At 42.1% G+C, this 23,204-nt stretch overlaps 2 long non-coding RNA genes across 2 annotated transcripts; one reads left to right on the forward strand and one right to left on the reverse strand.

Annotated features, from left to right (window-relative positions):
- Positions 1 to 3,838: 3,838 nt before the first annotated feature.
- On the forward strand, positions 3,839 to 13,050 carry LOC134336486 (uncharacterized). The gene is made up of 3 exons (XR_010015801.1): positions 3,839 to 3,937; positions 11,707 to 11,801; positions 12,923 to 13,050. It is a non-coding gene; the product is annotated as an uncharacterized LOC134336486 (long non-coding RNA).
- Positions 11,038 to 18,380, reverse strand: LOC134336487 (uncharacterized). The gene is made up of 3 exons (XR_010015802.1): positions 18,303 to 18,380; positions 12,552 to 12,701; positions 11,038 to 11,356 (listed from the first exon to the last, which is right to left on the reverse strand). It is a non-coding gene; the product is annotated as an uncharacterized LOC134336487 (long non-coding RNA).
- Between the last annotated feature and the right edge of the window lie 4,824 nt (positions 18,381 to 23,204).

Here is a 23,204-nt window from a genome sequence, read left to right on the forward strand (position 1 = left end):
TGGTTTCCTGCAGATGCTTTGCTTGAAACTAAAAGATTATACTTACAAATTCCCAATTAGTTTTTTTTTGGTATTGTATATTGGTGACCATTTAGGAACAGAACGAAACTCAATCAAGTAACTGGTTCAGTCCATGTTTAATAACACTTTGGAGTGTGGTTTATACAATTACTTTGGAATTCGAAATACGCCTGCTTTAACCAGCTGGGAACACTCAGAAGGTCAGGCAGCATCTGCATAAAGGGAAGCAGAGTTTCTGCTTCAAGTGAAAAACCTTCTGACCAAGAGTCTTCGATTTGAAATGTTAACTCTTTCCACAGATAGTGCTTGACCTGCACAGTGCTTTCAGCAATTTCTGCAGTACGCTAGCGTAGTGGTTAGCACGTTTTACAGTACGGCCGATGTGGGTTCAATTCCCGCCGCGGTCTGTAAGGAGTTAATACGTTCTCCCCGTGACCGCCTGAGATTCCTCCCACAGGTTAATTGGTCATTGTAAACTGGAAATCGGGGATTTCTATGCGGCGAATTTTTAAATGGCCGTCACATTGAAGGTACCGTCCATCACTAAATAATAAATGAAATGATATGCACGATGAACTTGTAACCGGTAGGTTATGTGTTGATGGGACACGTTGCTTTCTTTCCTCGCTTCCGTTATGTCGGTTGCGCGTGTTATTGGGAAAATATTTACCGCTGTTGCGTGTATCCATATTTGAAAAATTGAAATACCCTTAATAACAGGTTAGGCGTGAAGGCAGCAGTCAATGTTTTCCCATGTACTAAAACTATTTCTAAATATATAGACCTGGCGTGCAACTTAAATGTCGACCTTCATTTTACTGATGGTTTGAGCATAAAGAGGTAATGTAACTAGTTGAAATTAATTCCCAGTGCTGTGATGTCGGCAAGGTGTGAATCAGTAGAGGGCACTTCAATCGTTTGTTAGCACCAGCAACTCAGACACGCTCAGTTTCATGGGGCTGCGCCAACTAGGACTGTTAACGGAGACTTTGAAGATGCAAGGACCTTAAAAGGAATCTGGAAGATTAATAGGCACAAAAACAAGAGCCTCGGGGATCAGCCCTATCACGTGGAGTGTCTAGACTTGCGAAGCTTCCGGTTTGCTGAATCTCATAGGAAAATAATGGAAACGGGGTTATGTATGAAATATATCACGTAGCTGAAAGTGTTCGGGACATTTTCTGTATTGATCTTGCAATTAAATTGTTTATATTATTAGTTAATCGCAGTTTGAAGTCCGTCGGCACAAAACTCAGCTCAATCAAAGACGAGCAGCCGACAGCGTTTTTACTTCGGACTTCAAGCAGCAGTTTTGAACAAGTCAATTAATCCGCTTGTTTTACTCTTCCCCCTGCGGGATATTTACTGCTCTAATTGTGATGCGAAGAATGTAGCAGGACTGTGCCTCGGTCTCATCTCATGTCAAATTTGTGAATGAGCGCGGTTTGCCAGAGCAGCCTCAGGGAACGACTGCAACGTGTAGAAGCTAACACGGACATGTAATCATTATACCACCCAAGGGACACTGCTCATTTATTTTTGCGCCATAAGACTATTTCCACATTCAAATCTCTTGCGATGCTTAGGAGAATGAGCTAGGAATGGCTGAAGCATATGATAAACTGTAGATGTTGAAAATATGAAGTAAAAAAACGCTGGAAAACAGCCCGTGCGGGAAGAGAAACAAGACGGTCTTTATCCGAAGGGAAGACGCAGTGGTCAGAACAGCGGGAATATATGTGATGGGTGAATGCGCGTCTCACCCCACCTTTGTTCCTCCTCCGCCCTCTTGGCAACTTAATACTAACTTGTTTTCTCTTTCACGGTTCTAACGACGAGTGCTTCCGGTGTTTTCCGCAAGCGGTTGTAAACTTACCGCCAGGAGCGCTAGGCAGTGATATTTGTACCGAGCGCAGTAAATGAGCGCCGTTATTTATTTCTATTGACCAACCTGGTGCACTTAAATTGTAAATATTCCTTTTGTTGGCTCCAGTGAACAACTGGTGATTTAAATACTGAACATAAGAGTTATAACCTTATACTTGTACTTTGTCACAGCATTAAGTTCTGTGAACATAACCTGGACGTCTGCGTGAAAAGTTTCCAGCTATTTCTTATGGAATACGATGCACGGTTTGGCGTTAACTATCAGCAATAAGGGCTGCCTGCCAGACTATTTCCAATTTTTTGATGTATTTTTTATCTAGTCGGTTTTGTGTAATTGGAAGTAGCCAGGCGCAGTGGTGTAACTAACGGAGCCGCTCCCTACCAGACGGCCCTGGTTTAACCCTAACCTCTGCGGTCAGTGTAGTTATGCGTTTTTATTCCCCCGTTTCAATAAAGTGCAGGTTGGTAGGTTAATTGCCTAGTGTGAATCATGGGGTGAGGTGATTATAATGGGGAAGGGAGAATAAAAACTTAAATTTATGTTGGATTAGTGTAAACATGTATGTTCTTTGAGTGCGGATTCTGTACCTCATGCACGGCTCTACGATGATTTACGAACTGTTTATCCGGCGAGCGGATTACTTTACTACACTTCTGTCCAAGAATGTTCAGGTGCTGAGGTTGTACTGTTTTCAATACATTTAGTAAAATTACCAACAATTCGTCTTTAGTTTGTCGTTTATTAAGTGCCGTGTCGTATGACGTGACCGATCGCGACCTTTCCGTGACCATGATTGTTCTTGGATTTTTTTTCTACAGAAGTGGTTTGTCATTGCCGCCTTCTGCGTAGTGACTTTACAGGCCGAGTTAAACCACCACTCCCCTCCACCCCCCAGCCATTATCAATACTCTTCAGAGATTGTCGGCCTGGCGTTAGGGCTTCTGATATGAATCTGTTCATACGACCACCAACCACCTGTTCCCATGGCTTCACATGACCCTGATCGGCGGTGGGATGGGGTGCTACGCCTTGCCCTAGGGTGACCTGCAGGCTAGCGCCTTCCATCTCCACTCCGTCACCCCGTTAAGTTTATAGCCCTCGCCTCGTAGATAATTTTCCTGTTAGAAGGCAGCAATTTGTGGTTTTTCCTGCTCCAGTGTTACCAACGATTCCAATCTTCTTAAAGAAACACACACAGCTTGATTTTTGTCATGGAAAATACTTTATTATCACTACTTACCTTTTCCTCCTGTCCTTCTGCACTTGGCCAGAAAAAGCAGGTTAGTAACACACATCAAAGTTGCTGGTGAACGCAGCAGGCCAGGCAGCATCTCTAGGAAGAGGTACAGTCGACGTTTCAGGCCGAGACCCTTCGTCAGGACTAACTGAAGGAAGCGTTAGTAAGAGATTTGAAAGTGGGAGTGGGAGGGGGAGGGGGAGATCCAAAATGATAGGAGCGGGAGGGATGGAGCCAAGAGCTGGACAGGTGATTGGCAAAGGGGATATGAGAGGATCATGGACCAGGAGGTCCGGGGAGAAAGACGGGGGGGGGGACCCAGAGGATGGGCAAGGGGTATAGTCAGAGGGACAGAGGGAGAAAAAGGAGAGTGAGAGAAAGAATGTGTGTATAAAAATAAATAACGGATGGAGTACGAGGGGGAGGTGGGGCATTAGCGGAAGGAAGAGAAGTCGATGTTCATGCCATCAGGTTGGAGGCTACCCAGACGGAATATAAGGTGTTGTTCCTCCAACCTGAGTGTGGCTTCATCTTTACAGTAGAGGAGGCCGTGGATAGATATGTCAGAATGGGAATGGGATGTGGAATTAAAATGTGTGGCCACTGGGAGATCCTGCTTTCTCTGGCGGACAGAACGTAGGTGTTTAGCAAAGCGGTCTCCCAGTCTGCGTCGGGTCTCGCCAATATATGGAAGGCCACATCGGGAGCACCGGACGCAGTAAATCACCCCAGCCGACTCACAGGTGAAGTGTCGCCTCACCTGGAAGGACTGTCTGGGGCCCTGAATGGTGGTAAGGGAGGAAGTGTAAGGGCATGTGTAGCACTTGTTCCGCTTACAAGGATAAGTGCCAGGAGGGAGATCAGTGGGGAGGGATGGGTGGGGACGAATGGACAAGGGAGTCGCGTAGGGATCGATCCCTGCGGAAAGCAGAGAGAGGTGGGGAGGGAAAGGAGTGCTTCGTGGTGGGATCCCGTTGGAGGTGGCGGAAGTTACGGAGAATTATATGTTGGACCCGGAGGTTGGTGGGGTGGTAGGTGAGGACCAGGCCTCGGTGTGGCGATCAATCACATTTCCCGCGCCCCCGTTGTTTAAAGACGGGGGAGCATTCTGTTCGGAAATACAATGAAAGCAGGGAATACGCTCAGCACATCAGGCTGCGCCTGTGGGGGGGGGGGGTGAATGGATTATCTCCCGTCAGATGGTCTTACGTTGCAAAAATCTTTCTCAATTGATGTCTGTTCTGCTAAGTGTTTCCAGCATCCTACAGCTCCTGTATCTATCACAAACGACACGGCGGTCACACTCCACTTGACCACTTCACAGTATTTACTGCTAATTCAGGTTTAAGGACAGAGAATCCTTTCGCCAAAACCTTGTGGCTGTTCCCTAGCATATTGCCTGGGCCTTAATTGGTGCTAATGACTAGAACACGTTCCCATATTTTAGTAAATACTTAACAGAACGTACCGAAACTGGGCTTGGTGAGATGTAAACTTGCTCATGCAATCAATAGGTTAAGCTGCAGTGAAGCTAACATATAGGACAAAGATTTTTCAGACAGATTGGACGTAGACCTGCCTGTTAACGTCTTATAAACTAACCATGGCCGTAACAAGGATGACATATTTCCAAAATGCAAGGTCAGAGAGTAGTAGCAGGAGGTGGTTTGGAGACGATAAACTGGCCGACGGAGGTGAAGGTTATTTTGTACCTTGAATTCAAAGAACTATTTATCGGTACAGCGCCAGCCAGCATCCCGCCGATACTGTATAACCCCAACCCAATCAGGGGACAATTTGTAATGGCTAATTAACCTACTAACCGGTACGTCTTTGGGCGGAAACGGAAGCGCCCAGAGAAAACCCGTGCCCACACGGCAAGGAACATGGAATAGAAACTTGCTTGCAGTGGACGCCGGAATTGAACTCCGACCTGCCGAGCTGTAATAGCGTCGCGCTAAGCTGATCGCCACGCTACCGAGGTCCCCCTAACTGTTTTATGTTTAAAACAAATCTGAGGTAACAACGGAACGATCACTTGGGTGTAACCGCTAGTTTCTCTGGTCTCAAATGGTAAGAGACTGTAGATATAGAGAATCTAGAATTAAATGCTGGAACCACTCGGTATGCAATGCGGCATCTGTGAAAAGCTAAACAGTCGACGTTTCAGGCCTGGAACCCTTCAACAGAACTGGGGAAGAGAGAAAACATAATCAGTAAAGAGTGTCATTAAAACTTTGAGCCCAGAGGCTCCAATCGAACAGTGCCGATGGACCTTTCTAGCCGGGATATCCGGGTGTTGTCGGAGTCCCTGCTGTAACAGTGTGACTGCAGAGAAGATGCCCGGCTTTCCTAGTAGCCGAGCCTTAACAGCAATGAACGGCGAAACGGTGAGGGGTTTAGCTGTGGGGCGTGCTGAACTTCAGCAGTGGTGTAAACTAGCAGCATTAGAGCACTTTTCCACAGAATGAAGCTTTCTTATATTGAAATACCACGGTCCTCGGATGCAGACCTGCATCGGGACCATGCGCTGAACCCGCAAAACCAAATCTGTTGATCGGCAGGGACTTGGCTTGCCGCGTTTCCAGGCGTTAGTTGGATGTTTAAAATTTTCCCGCGGCTTTTGAAATGTTCATGAAGTGTTTAAATGAAAGCAACGTCCTTAACGAATCGTACTGCAAACGGTTTTCAATATTCCCCTTTAACTATTGGCGGCTAAACGGTCGACATTCCATTACCGAAACAATGACCAAGCATCCGGAGGGCGATGTAAAGCACCGCCGGTAGTAATAATGTTCGTCAGTTTCATCAGATGCCAACGAGGGGGTCTGTACCGCTAAAGTCGTGATTTACGTTATTTCTGAGGTATCAAGGGACTCCTTACCTTTCTATAACTCAACAGCGTTATCGAGGACTTCCCCGATTCAATTTCTGAAAGCCAGATAACGCCACATATTTTTCCAGAACGGTCAGACACCACTGACCCCCGCCCCTTCAAAACCATCCCGCAGCTGCATTCGTTCTCTTCACTTCCTCGAAGTACTGTCAACTCCGGAAAACCGCGCACACCCATTAAAACCCAATGAAGTACTTTTTAAAAGAGCGGTCCGTGTGAAAGATCCGCTGATTATAATAATCGCCAGCTTCCACAAACAACGAATTGAAAAGGTATAGTCTTCAGAGAAAATAAGTAGGGGGAAAGAGGTTGCTCTAAGCACTGTAATAGATTCAAAGGGCCGCATCGGGAAAATACAATAATGTGTTTTTGTGATGTGAAAATTGGGAGATACATGAACTTCAGAATAATGCTGATTTTTTAAATACTACAATTGAAATTTCTACATTGGCCTGAGGGAATGGAATAGAAGGGGCAAGAATCCTAATTAATGTTTCAGTTCAATGAACTTTTATCAAAAGTTGGAAAAGATAGAAATCAGGGATGTTTAACTTGTAGAGGAGGGGTGAAGAGAATAGGTGGGATGGAATATTTGTTGAGGAAAGTTGTGTCTGTGTAGTCAACAATGTTAAAAGAGTCAAATAAAAACCCTATCACAGAGAGGAACAAATTTTCTCAGTGAACATTCCTAAGAAAGAGCTGAATAGTGACTATGATGAAAAATACTGCAGATGCTGAAAATCTGAAAGAAAACCAGAGGGTGTGCGTTTAAGGTGAGAGGGGAGCAAGTAGGCTCAGAGGACGTGTGTGGGGCTTTTTTTTTACACAATGAGTGTTGGGTACCTAGAATGTGCTGATAGGGGTTGGAGGCAAATATGACAGAGACATTCAAAAGGCTCTTCGATAGGCACGTGAATGCGCAGGGAATGGAAGGATATGGACATTATGTAGACAGAAGGGATTCGCTGAGTTGGGTATTTGATTACTAATTATTTCAACACAACTTTGTGGACCAAAGGTACTGTTCCTATGCTGTATTGATCGCTGTTCTTAAACAGACAATGTTGGATCGACTTAAGATTTTTGGGGCTTTTAACATTTTGTAATTTTGACAAAAGTCACTGACCTTAAAGATAAACTTTATTTCTCTTCCACACTGCTGCATATTTCCAGCACTTTGTTTTAATTTATATTTTGATTCATATTCTGTTTCAATTTTAAATTGGAAGGGCTATCAATCTAATTTCTAATTGAAAGACAAACATTCAACAGTTCACAACAGTACAATGAAATAACAGCCACTGGCGTGTACTGAACACACACCTCTGACTCGGGCACGAATGCTACAAACACAGCCACAGATGACACCATCAGCTCAACTGCATTATTAAAGTATTGTAAAATAAAGATACACAATGTGATAGATGTGATCTATCCTTGCTTATCGTGCTCCATCTGTGCTATTGGTAATCACACCACTTACTGGATGGGATCACACACTCTTGGCTTTATTTTTATCAGTCTAGTCCTGGTCACAGAATTGTCTGCAGTGGTTCCTGCCCTTTCTCTCCTACTCATCAGCAACATGATAGTGCCAATGTCCTCTTGTGCATGGATGACATGTGGATCTGCCTCATCTCCTGTGCTGTTACACTGTTTTATCCATCACTCCAGGAAACATAGTGAAGAAAAAGCCATTGTCTTTCATGGCTGCTTCTAACTCTGTTGCCTTACCATTGCTCCTATCCTCACAGCCACGTCTCACGGAATACTGATCCCATTTCCCAGCAATAAATCCTTAGCCTTCTTTGCTGTTGATGTTTCAAATGTTCATCTGAATATTTCTTAAATATCTTGAAAATATTTACCTCCTCCATCCCCTCAGGCAATGAGTTAGGGGTTCCAACAGTTCTCAAATTCAAATCCGTTCTAAATCCACTCCCTTACCTTAATCCTCTGATCATAGACACCTCTGTAAAAGGACCATGTTCCCCATTGTCTATCTGATCTATGCCTTTCATAATTTTGTATATATCATTCTGGCTCTGAGCTTGGTCTTCTCAACTCCAAAGAAAGCAAGCCCAGCCTGACTGATCTCTCCTCACAAAACAAGCAATTCAATATAAGACTATAGGAGCAGAACTAGGCCATTCAGCCCATTGAGTCTATCTTTCTATTCCTCCTTGGCTGATATATTATCCTTCTCAACCCCATTCTCCTACCTTTTCCCGTAACTTTTGATACCCATATTAATTAAGCACCTATAAGTCTTGGCTTTAAATATGCACAATGATTTGGCCTCTACTGCCATCTGTGACAATGAATTCCATAAACTCACCATCCTCAGGCTAAAGAAATTCCTCCTCATCTCTGTTCTAAAAAACGTTCTTCTATTCTGAGGCTATGCCCTCTGGCCCTAGTCTGTTCCACTAAAGGAAGTGTCCTCTCCACACTCTGTCTATTGAGGCCTAAAAACATTCTGTAGTTTTCACTGAGATTATCCCTCCCCCCCCCCCACCTCATTCTTCTAAACTCCAGCAAGTACGGGCCCAGAGCCATCAAGTTAGCTTCACTAATTAACTCTTTCATTCCCTGCATCAATCTTGTGATCTTTGTCTGGACCCCCTCCAATGCCAGCGCATCCTCCCTTAGATTAAGGGCCCAAAACTGCTTACAATACTCCAAGTGCAGTCTGACCAATGCCTTGTAAAAGGTCATCATTGCATCCCTGCTCTTATATTCCAGTCATGTCCAAATCAATGCTGAAGATATCTTGATGAATCTCCTTTGCACTTACCCAGTGCAATCATATCTTTCCTGTATTTCTGCAACCAGAACTACACACTTCCCCCTGCCAACTGTTTGTGACTGAACCAGATTGTTCACAGTTTTAAAGCCATACTTGATTCTGGATGAGATTTAAACATCCAAAACATTATAACAATGCTCATTTATTATCACCTGAATCAGCCTTGCCTCAATCCATCTGCTAGAGAAACACCCATTTATGCTCTTGTCACCCCTTGACTTCAAGGTTCTAACACATTTCTAGCTAACTTCCCTCATCCTATTCTCCATAAACCTCTGGTCACCCAAAACTATGCATTTCACTCATAGTTCCAATGCTTACTTGGTTTATGGCTTATGTTCAAGCAATGCTGAATTAAATATTCCTGGCCTGCTGAGTTCCTCCAGCATTCTGTGTGTGTTGCTTAGACTTCAGCATCTACAGATTTTCTCTTGTAATCATTTAGTGCTTATTCCTGCTAACTGTGTTGGCAGTACTCTTTTGGTGGCTGGTTAACCTTGAATTTTACTAGGGCACAGGAATTAATTAGTTCTCTTTTAATATTGAATTATTGAAAACAGATTAATAAATGACATATCGGATGAAAGATCACACACTTGACTTCATTGTCTTTGAGTGGCAGATGATCTCATAACTTCCAATTTATTTTGCCACTTCTCCATTCTTGTAAAAGTGGTAATATAACTAATATTTTCTGCTGTCAGAGCTTTTTGATCAGAGAATTCATTCATGCAAACTTGGAGCAATTCCTGCCTCGCTTCACATCACATCACTGCCAAGAAGCCTTCCTTATTCTGTCACATTTTCTAACGTTAAAGTAATTTTGAAGTTGACATCAATATTAAAGTTAGAAGTGTTCAAAGCAGTTCAATTTAACTGCAGCCAGGTACGAAGCCAAGAGGTTGTACATCAAAAGTAGTGTTGGACCTCTGGAAAAATAATGCACCATAATTTGCTTCCACCACTAACCAAACACACTCACTGCTGATATAAAAACTGAGTACAGCCTTACCTGCTACAGATGTACCAACATTGACTTGCAGGACCACGAACTGCACAATGCAGTGAGGTCACAGGTGGGTAGCTGGGTGTCAGGAGGAGGGTGGGGATTTAATGTTAGGTGCATCAGTGAAGTGGGATGGGTGTTCAGAGAAAGCTATCCCATTGAAACAGTTTAAAAAAAAATTCAACAGTCAGCAAAGCTACAAAGGATTTTAAAGGCAAGTTATTTCACTGTTCAGTACTATTAAACAATCAGTAAATATTAAATATTCTTAAAATTGTTAAAGCACTCCTTCAAAGTTTAATTAAACTAAATTAATAACAAACACTGACATCACAGTTCAACAATTAAATACATTAAGTCAAGCCTTTAGTTAAAAAAAATGCCTTTGTGCTGCTCTTCTATAAATGAGGGGGAAGGGAAAAAAAGAGAATGACAAACCAACTAGTCTGACATCAGCAATAGGGAAACTGATAGAAACTATTATTAAAGAAGTTGTACCAGGCAATGTATAAAATAATTAACAGGTTTGAAAAGAGTCAGAATAGACTTGTGAAAGGGAAATGAAGAATGACAATTCTATTAAGGTTGGAACCAGCAGAATAGGACTGTTGGATCTAGTTGAATTTGAACTTCCAGAAGGTCTTTGATAAGGCATCAAATATCAAGCAAATCCAGAGCATAGGATATTGGATGCAATATACTGGTATGGATTGAGTATTGGTTGTGGGACAGAGAGTAGGAATAAACAAGTTAATGTAGGGTTACGAGGCTATGACTAATTGAATTCTGCGGGGTCTGATACCGAGCCTCCGGTTCCAATGGCATAGGTTATCCAGGTTTGATTACAGTTCAAAACTAGTGATTTCAAGCTAAGTGTGAATGGATAAGGACATTAAAGATGTAATATAATGTGGAAAAATCAAAATGGATGATGTTACATCAAAAATCAATACTGCAGCTTTTGTTCCCAGCCTATTGCCTTTCCATAGAGCTTCAGTGGTGAAGAATAAAGTGTACTGTTAAAAACCTGACCACTACTGGCATAGCAAACTGCCCACAACCAATATTTATTTTATTACTTATTTTCAGGAGTGGGCATTATTGTCGGGAAGGCTAACGTTTATTGTCCATCCCTCATTTCCCCTGCAATATCTTTTTTTTTGTCTCTATTTAGAATTACTGCATTTGTTTGCCATTTTTATCTGGAAGAAAACATGCATTTTCTTCAGCCTTCAACAAATATTCAGAATAGAATTAGAATCAATATACATTGCTGTCCAAGCTCCATCCTAACTTATTTATATTTTTCACACAATAACCTTACCCACTGAAGAAAATACAAGAGGAGGGTAGACTGATTCCTATGGTGTAGGAGAAATCACCAGGAGCCAAAGTTATCCTTACAAACATCTGATGTAATAGCAGAAAAACATCAATAAATATAGCCTGGGTAAGCTCTTACCTTCCAGCCAGGGGAAAAGTCTGAATCATGATGAAACCTTAAACAGAAGGAGGAGAAGAAAGAAAATAAAATCAAGCAGCTAACATTATAACTGAAGACATAAATCAGTACTTGCTTTTTTTTAGAGAGTCAATAAATCTGTAAATACAAATACAACTTGCCATAGTGTCTGCACTTGATGCAAAATTTGAGAAGTTTATATTACATGCATTATGAAATGAAATTTGTTGAACATAGATTCAAAACAAACATTTATTTTTGCATGCACTCCTAAAGCTGTAAACTTCACAGCATTGATATATGAATTTCAGTCATGAAATATATTCGGAGCTTATTACAACACTATAGTGCATTTGTCTGTTTTTGCTAATAAATACTATTCATTAGATAACTTATGGAACACAGAAAACTTGCCATGTTGCAACAGAAGTTGAAATGCTGAGAATAGAGGAGAACAGATGCGAAGTTACTCCGTATGTACAGTAAGTAAATATTGCATGACATGGACACAAGTAAAGTGCAGCCTTCTCATCTGCAAACCATCATCTTCTAAGGAATAAACTCCCACAAAAATTTCAAGACCTGATTATACATTTCATTTTACAGTATATTATGCCATCTTGGTCAAGGTCTCCCATCCACTACATAATGTACTGGGTGGGCACAGGAGTACATTCAGCCAGAGACTCATTCCACCGAGATGCAGCACAGAGCGTCATAGGAAGTCATTCTTGCCTGTGGCCATCAAACTTTACAACTCCTCCCTTGGAGGGTCAGACACCCTGTACCGATAGGCTGGTCCTGGACTTATTTCATAATTTACTGGCATAATTTACATATTACTATTTAACTATTTATGGTTCTATTACTATTTATTATTTATGGTGCAACTGTAATGAAAACCAATTTCCCCCTGGGATCAATAAAGTATGACTATGACTATTACATTAATGATGTTTTTTAAAAATGCTTTAGATTTTGGTTGTGCCGAAATAGCAGATTTTTTGGAATTCTGGGTGTGATTTCAGTTACACTCCTTAAAGTAACTTTTTTTAGATGTTACACAGTATACTGTAATAACCATTTCAATGAACCAGGAATATTGGAAGGAAGTGCAGAAACCAGAGCTCCAGTGAGTGGAAAGAGAGTGTGAAAACTGAAACCTGGGTAGGTGGGAAGGGAGTGGAACGGAAGCTCATGAACAGACGCACATTTAGTGCAGGAAACATTACCTGGTGAGCCGGATACCAAAATATTGGCATCTCCCAGTTGTCTCCCAACAGATTATTGGGAGTTTTACTGCATGTGAACCAACATCAATGAGAAATACCGTGCTGAGGAGCACACAAAATGCTGGAGGAACTCAGCAGGTCAGGCAGCATCTGTGGAAATGAAAAAAACAGTTGACATTTCAGACTAAGACCCATGTTGAGTTACATTTCATATTCTCTCGTGCTCATGGAAGCACTGAGATTAACAGCAAGGAGACTACACAGAGTGTGAGGGAGATAAAAGCAATTAAAGTGAATATAAGGCCAGTAAATACAATGCTGAGATAGTCATTGTGTCAGGAAAAAATTACACCTGTTACTTTTTTTTACAGAAAATAGTTGGATTAAGTCGCTAAAAAGCCATTGCAAGAACCAAATGTTTCAGAAGAAAATAAAAGGGTCAACCTAATTGATGAAGGTTTGAAGATACACAATCATCAGACAATAGCTTTACATTTTTACAGCAATCTGGTTGTCACTTCTGATGATGCAGATTTATTTAATAAAATAAACATTGTTGCTGAGGTGAGATTGAACTCGTGTCCAACTGATCAAGATAACAATTAGAATGTTACTTCCCAGGAAGTCCGAAGTTAGAGGGATGCTGTCTACATTAATGGAGTCATTAGGAGAAATTAGATTAGATAATGCAAATATCTAATCAGCCAATCATATGGCAGGAACTGAATGCATAAAAGCATGCAGCCATAGTCAATAGGTTCGGTTGTTGTTCAGACTAAATATGAGAATGGGGAAGAAATGGGATCTAAGTGACTTTGACCATGGAATGATTGTTGGTGCCTGATGGGGTGGTTTGAGTATTTCAGAAACTGATGATCTCCTGGGACTTGCATGGACAACATCTCTGGAGTTTACAGGGAAAAGTGTCAAAAACAAACAAAAAAAAATCCAGTGAGCTGCGGCTTTATGGACAAAAACGCCTTCTAAAGGAGAGAGATCAAAGGAGAATGGCCAGACTGGTTCAAGCTGGCAGGGAGGCAACAGCGACTCAAATAACCACACTTTACAACAATTGAATTTTGAAGGGAATGGGCCACACTAGCAGATCATGAATGTACTCTTTATTGGGTACAGGAGGTATAATTTGCGTGTTTAATTTGTGCATAAATGATCTCAAAGTTTCAGAGTACACTTACTATTAAAGTATGTATACTGTATACAGCATTTACTATTAAAGTATGTGTAGAGTATTAAACCCTGAGATTCATCCTCTCGCAGGCAACCACAAAAGCAATAAACATCATAGAACCTATTTAAAGAAAATACCAAACTCCCAATGAGCAAAAAAAATCAAATTGTGCAAACAGCAAAAAGTGAGCAAATAACGCAAAGAATATTAAATAACTAACTGCAGAGTCCTCGAAACAGTCCAGGAGCCACAGCTACTGATTCAGATCGGTTTAATGCTGTGTGGATCACTGCAGACCACAGCCAATTCTGCACCAAAGCACCTCGATCAAATTGTGTAAGTAGCAAAAAAGAGTAACCAGCAAATCATGGAACATGAACCGCAAAGTCCTCCAAAAATGAATCCACAAAATTGCGGAGTGCATTCAGCGCTGAGGGCATTAAACATCAAACTGCAGAGTAGAGTTCTACAGCCACATGCTGCACCAAGGCAATCAAACCGGCAACTTCCTCTGGCAGCAGAGAGAGAGGGAAATCGGTCAAACACAGGCAGACAGTGCTGAACACTCACTCATCTTCTGCTCTTGTCCACATCAATTTCAATCTTGTTCGATTCATGGATTAATGGAGCCAACCATGGGTTTGCGTTCTGCCATTAGGATACGATAGCTGCACACTCTGCTCTCAACATCACTGAACTCCCCCAGGAGATGGCAAAAGCACTAGATCACTTAGCTGACCCAAACGTACATAATCAAAATGGAAATTATGGGCTGTAATTGCTTGCAGTTCAGGAGAAGAAGCATATTCAAAAGAAGTAGAAGTAGTTTAGTGAACTGTCTGCAGGTTACCGCTGTTGGTTGCGTTGGTAGCTGGTGCCATCTTGTCAAGCCATTCTTGTAACTATTTAGTCACTAAAACATATTAATGAGGATCAGCTACTAAATTGCATGGATTCTAAAAACATACAAGTTATAGTTTTCTGAAGCCACAATCTCCTTTGAAGAAAATGAAACTACCTTACTCTATTACAATCTCTGTACACAGTTGCGAAAATTAAAAATCTTAAAACAAAAACAGCTAGACCTGAACTGTGCTGCTCTATTTCATTCTAGATTGGATTCACACTACACCTACCACCAGTCATCACCACCTTCCACTTATTTACACATCTGCAACATCATATGATTCTGTTCCCACTTAAAGCTGCTAAGGATTTTGAGTTCCCTGTTTTGTTCAAAGAAGATAATATTGCAGATAAATAGGTGGTCTTTGATGATGGATGATAGAAGTAACTTGAAGTCCACTTGCCTCCATTACATCTGGGTGTCTTGTTTTCCTCAGTGGTGTTCAGAGCTGAAAGACCAATGCACAAAATATAAAAGCCCTTTTCCCCAGTTCAATCATTCGTGTCGAGAGTTTTCAGTCATATTGACACTCGACTCTGGGAACTTGGTTTAAACATCAATGACAGCTATTCTTTACTTGCAGAAACATTCTGGTAAAATAATTAGAACATAAGAAATAGGAATAAGAGTAGGTAGTTTGGCCCCTCATACATACTTTGCCATTCAATATATTTGGAGCTGATCCAATCTTGTCAGCTCCACTATCCTACCTGTTCCCCATAACAGCTGGCTTCCCATTAGTGTGAAAACATGTTTCTCCCAGTCAGTTCTGTTTGCTTCTCCAAAATGTTTACTCGGCTCTGCACTGAACTGAGGAGGGCCTGCTCCAGTTGCTTCAGGGTCCGAGTCTGAGAGGGCTCCACAACGTTTACTTGGCTCTGCGCACAACTGAGGCTGAGACTATGACCTGCTCTGGGCTTCATGTCTGAGGACTCACTTTTGTTCTGAATGCTATTTGCTTACTATTTGCATGATTTGTTTTTTTTCTGTCTGCACATTGGGTTTTTGACCGTCTTTTTTATATGGGTACTTTTGGGTTTCTTTGTTTTATGGCTGCCTGTAAGGAGACAAATATTAAGGTTGGATAATGTATATATACTTTGATAATAAATGTACTTTGAACTTTGAACTTAAAGACCTTAGAAGAATGAGCCTGTTGGGGTAGAAATTCCAAAGATTCATTGCACTCTCTGAAGAACTTTTTTCTCATCTCATTCCTGAATGACAGATTCCTTTCTTTAAGGCTGCGACTTCTGACTCTAGACACCCCAGTCTGGAGAAAAATCATCCCTACATTTACCTCATCAAGCCACATGAGGATTTTGAATGTTTCTTTGAGATCATCTCTCATCCTTCTGGACTCGAATGAGTGTCAGTCCAATCTCCTTAACCTTTCCTCAGAAGGCTACTTTTGTAATCTAAAGTTCAACTCAATCACAATGCCTTCAGCTGCGTCCCTTAAATAAAGACCATTAATGCATAACATTCATTTCCAACTCCTGTAGTGACATTCAGCTGAGAAACAATTGGCTTAATGCAAGGGTTCCCAACATTTTCTATGCCAAGAGCCAAAACCATTAAACAAGGGGTCTGTGGATCCCAGGCTGGGAACTCTTGGCTTAATGCAAATGTTTTGGACTTTAAAGAAAAAGAATGTATAAAGAAGAGTGTGATCCTGATAACCCATTGATTTTAATTTACATCTGTTATTATTTATTAGTTTATCATTTTTATACCAACATAATATTTTCTTTTGTGGATCAGTTAACTGAAAGTCACCACATTTTAAACTGGCGATACAGGACAAAAAACATTGAGACATTAAGGTCAGGCAAAAGTGCTGCAGTCACCGAAAGTATATTAGGGCAAGTGGTTTGAAATTATTTCTGTGAGGTAACTTTACACCATTTCAACTTCTTGAAGCCTGGAATATAATTACAGCAAATGCAAAGCAAGATTATACAAACTTCCCAGCTGATTCAAGGCACAGTAGAAAGCATTTTAAATGTCACTTCTGCATTTTGTTTTTAAGAGAGATAGTAGAAGCCTACTGTTTGCTAATATCATGATGTTATCAGCATTTGGATAATCCATAGTGACACTTCCATCACACTGACAAGGGCAGATGTACATTCCTGATGAAATGGCCAACAATACAGCAACCTGCAAAATCTTCTCTACGTTGACCAGATACCATCTCCAGAAAGAACTTGTGGCACAATTTTGTCCTAAATCAACCTCCTTTAATTTTTTAAGTCCTTCCAGAAGAGGCAACACCTCACAAGTGAATTTTTTGGGGCTGTCTACTGTATCCAGTGCAGCCTCCTTACATTTGTGAGACCTGACATAGTATGGGTGGACTCTCTTGTCGAGCACCTCAGCTCCATTCACAAAAATCAAATTTTCCTGGTGGCCAACTAATTCAATTCCTATTCCCATCCCCATTCTTGTTCTGACATGCCAGACCTTGGCCACTTCTTCTGCCACGATGAGGCAACTCTCAGGTTGGAGGAACAACACCTCATATTCCATCTAGGTAGCCTCCAACCTGAAGGCATGAACATCGATTTCTCCAACTTCCATTAATTTTCTTCCCCCCTCCCCCTTCCTTCTTCATTTCCCCATTCTGGGTTCTTACCTCTTCTCCTCACCTGCCGAACACCTCCACCTTCCCTTTCTCCCATGATCCACTCTTCTCTCCTATCAGATTCCTTCTTCTACAGCCCTTTGCCTTTTCTACTTATTTCCTACCAGCTTCTTACTTCATCTCCCCCTCCTCTGCGTGGCGCCTGGCTTCGCTTATATTCTCCTCTCCCCCAACACACATTCTGGCTTCTTCACCTGTCCTTTCCAGTACTGATATAGGGATTTGGCTCAAAACATCAACTGTTTATTCATTTCCATCGAAGCTGCCTGACCTGCTGTGTTCCTCCAGCATTTTGTGTGTGTTGTTCCTTTAGTGTTTGTTTTCTTGCTACTGTTTATTGGTTGACTCAAAATAGTATTATAAATGATCAGAGGTAATCACTGATATAGTATTTTCTGTTCCAGCACTAAATGGTGCATAATACTCGCTGCATCGTTAGCAATTTAAATAAAATTCCCAATTTGTAATAGAACTGATATTAGCAGTAGTTTCGTATATGTAGGCATCCGTTAGTCTCATGAGACCATGGATTTGTGCCTTGGAAGGTTTCCAGGGCACAGACCTGGGCAAGGTTGTATGGAAGACCAGCAGTTGCCCATGCTGCAAGTCTCCCCTCTCCACGCCACCAATGTTGTACAAGGGAAGGGCACTAGGACGCTTACAGCTTGGCACCAGTGTCATCACAGAGCAATGTGTGGTTAAGTGCCTTGCTCAAGGACACACACGCTGCCTTAGCCAAGGCTCGAACTAGCAACCTTCAATTCACTAGACGAACGCCTTAACCACTTAGCCACGCACCAACACACAGTTTCATATATAAACAAATATTAAATATTATTCGTGGGGGATTGCCTAATAATGTGGTCAACATATGTCTGAAGTTTAAGCAGCAGTGGGAGAAATGTTATACTAATAATGTGCTTCCTAATTTTGTCAATAGTACATTCTAGCCGAATAATTACGTTTTAACATATTCACTGAACGTCCCAAGAGGAACTGGTATGTTACCGTTATAAAAGCCACGTATTTCGCATCGTTGTCGGGAATGCTGAAAATCACAATGTTGCTATTAGTCATCGTTTGTCTCTACATCAGCTGCGAAACGCATATTCTGATATTTGGGATAACGTCCAAGTGCATCTGAATATTTTCCACCTAGAACCAACAGGATAATATTAATATTCGATTTAATTTGCTTTTTCGAATGTGTTGTATAACTTACACTTTGTGCCGTTCTCTAATTAGAGTGCATCACACACAAACCTTATCTTGGGAATTTCGAAGAGATTTTCACCCACACACATGGTTCCAGATACATTTCGCGGCCACTGGAGACTGCAGATTATCATTGAACTTGATGTTACGTTCTGTCGCATCCAGGTGAGGTATTCCAGCTGCTCGGCTGCCTCGCCACGTTCTGTTCAACACAAATACGAGAACATTTTATTAGCTATACGAAAGCCCTGACAAAAAAATAGTTTCTACCCAATTCACTTCTGACTAGCGGATCGCAGTTTTGTGCGGCATCGTAACACGTCCTTAAGATGTCTTTAAAAACTCACAGGTCCCCAGATTCAGTGTTCTTAATCATTTTCCCCGCATCATTTGGCAATTAGGTTTACTTCGGCCACTTCCTCGAGCTGTGATTCTCAGTGACAGTGTTGGTCTTTTCCCAGATGCTGTCTGTATTTTCCATCAACCTGTTTAGTCACATCTCATGTATCCGAGTGGCGGCTAATCTCCTCGTTTTTTGCATGTACAGCAAATTAACCCTCTACATGTGGTAATAAATAGGTTTCATTATCAACGAAGAAAAACAGATGTCATATTTGTGCCTAATACTATTAATAGCTTGTCAAATATCCACTAATTCAATTAGCTACTATATCTGCCTAGGAAGAACTGAGAGGATGATATCGTATTTCCAATGTAAAGCTCCTAAAAGACGTAATGTCCAATATCCATGTCAACATGATTGATAATGTCAAATTGACTAATAAACGATTCTGTCAACTCTATACAACATCATCATAACATTCTTTTTTTTCTTGGTGGGGGGTGGATTTATTGTTCACACCGTCTGAAATTGCCCAGCTCAAACTAAACGGCGGAACAGATTGGCTTCTCTTGTCTTCGTATGCATGCGATCAATTCTAAAATGCATTCATTGCTTGGGAAAAGGAAGGTGTGAATGAATGTATGCTTTCTGTGGGGTTAGCGTAACGCTTTACAGCGCCCGCAGTAAGATCGAGTTTCAGTTCCCGCCTCTGTGGTTACGGAGTGTGGCCTTTCTCTCCGTGACCGCGGGTACTGCACCTTCCTCTCATATTCCAAAAAGGACGAATGGTTTGTATTAGAATATTGTTGGCATGCGTAGACCTCCCCGGCACACCTCGGACCGTCGGTCGATAACGCAAAACAAGGCATTCCACTGTATCACAATGTGCCTGTGACAAATATAAATACGGTCCATAGGTCATGGGTTAAGGGTGAAAGGTGAAAAGTTTAAGGGGAACATGAGGGGAGACTTGTTCATTCAGATGGTCGTAAGACTGTGGAACTGCCAGCGCAAGTAATGCATGCGAGGTCGATTTCCACGTTTGAAACAAGTCGGAGTAGAAGCATGGATCGCAGGGGTATGGAGGGCTATGGTCTCGGTGCAGGTTGATGGGAGCAGGCAGTTTAGATGGTTTGGCACCGACTAGATGGGCCGAAGGACCTGTTTCTTTGCTGTAATTTTCTATGACTCCATAACCTTTAACTTTCAGTCACTTCTCTTAAAATGGATATGTAACTCGTGTTGCAAATGGAGAGGCTTCATCAAGCCACAATGCTGTATTCTCGCTTGTAGGTGAACATGTACCAACCCAGATAAATACCATACCTATTACCTCCAACATTTACATTTAAAATATTTCTCCCCCCTTCCCCAGAGGATAGCACTGCTCACTACCCCCCATGATTTTTCATAGTAAAATTGTTGCTTGGATACTGAATGCAAATTATAACCTTAGACTGTAAACCTAATTTTAATCTACTACATTAAGGTGTAGTAAATTGGATAACCCAATTTTGATCATTTAGACACTCCTAAAGGAAATCTTTAGTTCAATTACCAAACTCGGGATTTGGTAAAAAAAATAATGCATTGGAGATGTTTCAAGACAATGTTTTATTTTAATTTACCTTGTTGCATTTTTAGTTTAATAGCTTTGCCAATGAATGAATGTCCCAAGAATGACCTGTCTACTTATAATAAATTATTAATCATAATTTTTGCACAGATTGCAACTGAAACAAAATATTAAAAACATTTCATTGACTTTCTAAAACCGTTCTGTCTGTATAGACTGAGGCTATTTTGAGATTTATTTTTACAATTTATTATACCAAACATTATATAGAAAAATAAAATATCATTTTACCACTTCAATACATAGAACCTAGGTCAAAAGCCTCAAATCCTTTATGTTATTTATATTCCATAACCTGATGGAGCATTTTAATTGAGCTATATCTTCTGGTATTCAGGATTATTCATCTCACTTTGCTTGCAATATAATTTTATAATCCAGTTAATGTAATTATAGAGATGAGATAAGACCATAAGATATAGGAGCAGGATTAGGCCATTTGGCCCATCGAGTCTGCTCTGCCATTTACATATGGCTGATCCATTTACCCTCTCAGACCTAATCTCCTGCCTTCTCTTTGTATGCCTTCGTGCCCTGACTAATCAAGAATCCATCAACTTCTGCCTGAAATAGATCCAACGATGGCCTCCACAGCCACCTGTGGCAACAAATTCCACAGATTTAACTGGCTAAAGAAATTCATCCTCATCTCCAACATTTCCACCATTTGTTAGAAGTTGCCTGAAACATCTTCAACAATTATTTTAATCTTTTTATAGATCTCTTTTCCATTTGAAACAAAACCAACTACAATTTTGGTCATCTACTTCATCCTTAAACTCTACCAACTTGGAGGAGTACACGGCATCAGTGACGAGCTACATCAGCAAGTGCATCGATGACGTCACTGTGGCCAAGACCATCACTACACGCACTAACCAGAAGCCATGGATGACCGCGGAGGTGTGTGCGCTGCTGAGGACCCGTGACTCCACCTTCAGAGCAGGTGACAAGGCAGCCCTAACAACAGTGAGGGCCAAACTGTCCCGGGCCATCAGAGAGGCAAGGCATGCACATGCCCAGCGAATCCACAGCCACTTCCAGGACAGCGGCGACACACGGTGCATGTGGAAGGGCATTCAGGACATCATCAACTACAGGACAACATCACCTGCCTGTGCTGGTGATGCCTCCCTCCCAGATGCATTGAACAACTTCTACGCTCATTTTGAGGTGGAAAATGACCTGGCAGCGAGGAGGACCACCCCTCCTCCAAAGGACCAGGTGCTGTGTCTTACCATGGCTGATGTGAGGAGAACCCTGTGCAGGGTCAACCCACGGAAGGCTGCTGGACCAGACATTATTGCTGGCAGAGTACTTAGATGATGTGTATTCCAGCTAGCTGAGATTCTCACTGACATCTTCAACATCTTCCTGAGCAGCACCATTGTTCCTATGTGCTTCAAGGCTGCCACCATTGTCCCCGTGCCGAAGAAGTCTTCAGTGTCCTGCCTCAACGACTACCGTCCTGTTGCACTCACATCCATCATCATGAAGTATTTCGAGAGGCTCATTATGAGGCACATCAAGACCCTGCTGCCCCCCTCACTGGACCCCCGACAGTTCGCGTACTGTCCCAACCATTCAACAGACGATGCCATTGCCATCACCCTCCACCTGGCCCTAACCCACCTGGACAAAAAAGACATGTAGGTTCAAATGCTGTTCATAGTCTCCAGTTCAGCATTCAACACAATCATTCCTCAGAAACTGATTGGAAAGCTGAGCCTACTGGGCCTGAACACCTCCCTCTGCAACTGGATCGTACATTTCCTAACTGGGAGATCTCAGTCAGTCCAGATCAGAAGCAGCATCTCCAACACCATCACACTGAGCACAGGGGCCCCCCAGGGCTGTGTGCTCAGTCCACTGCTATTCACTCTGCTGACCCACGACTGTGCTGCAACACACAGCTCGAATCACATCATCAAGTTCGCCGATGACACGACCGTGATGGGTCTCATCAGCAAGAACGGTGAGTCAGCATACAGAGAGGAGGTGTAGCGGCTAACGGACTGGTGCAGAGCCAACAACCTGTCTCTGAATGTGAACAAAACAAAAGAGATGGTTGTTGACTTCAGGAGGACACAGAGCGACTACTCTCCGCTGAACATCGACGACTCCTCCGTAGAGATCATTAAGAGCACCAAATTTCTTGGTGTTCACCTGGCGGAGAATCTCACCTGGTCCCTCAACACCAGCTCCATAGCAAAGAAAGCCCAGCAGCGTCTCTACTTTCTGCGAAGGCTGAGAGAAGTCCATCTCCCAACCCCCATCCTCACCACATTCTACAGAGGTTGTATTGAGAGCATCCTGAGCAGCTGCATCACTGCCTGGTTCGGAAATTTCACCATCTCGGATCGCAAGACCCTGCAGCAGATAGTGAAGTCTGCTGAGAATATCATCAGGATCTCTCTTCCCGCCATTACAGACTTTTACACCGCCCGCTGCATCCTCAAAGCAAACTGCATTATGAAGGACCCCACGCACCCCTCATACAAACTCTTCTCCCTCCTGCTATCTGGCAAAAGGCACCGAACCATTGGGGCTCTCACAACCAGACTATGTAACAGTTTCTTCCCCCAAGCCATCAGACTCCTCAATACCCAGAGCCTGGACTGACACCAACCTACTGCCCTCTACGGTGCCTATTGTCTTGTTTATTATTTATTGTAACGCCTGCACTGTTTTGTGCACTTTATGCAGTCCTGGATAG

The sequence above is a fragment of the Mobula hypostoma genome, chromosome 22 (assembly GCF_963921235.1).
Source record: "Mobula hypostoma chromosome 22, sMobHyp1.1, whole genome shotgun sequence".
Lineage (NCBI taxonomy): Eukaryota > Metazoa > Chordata > Chondrichthyes > Myliobatiformes > Myliobatidae > Mobula > Mobula hypostoma.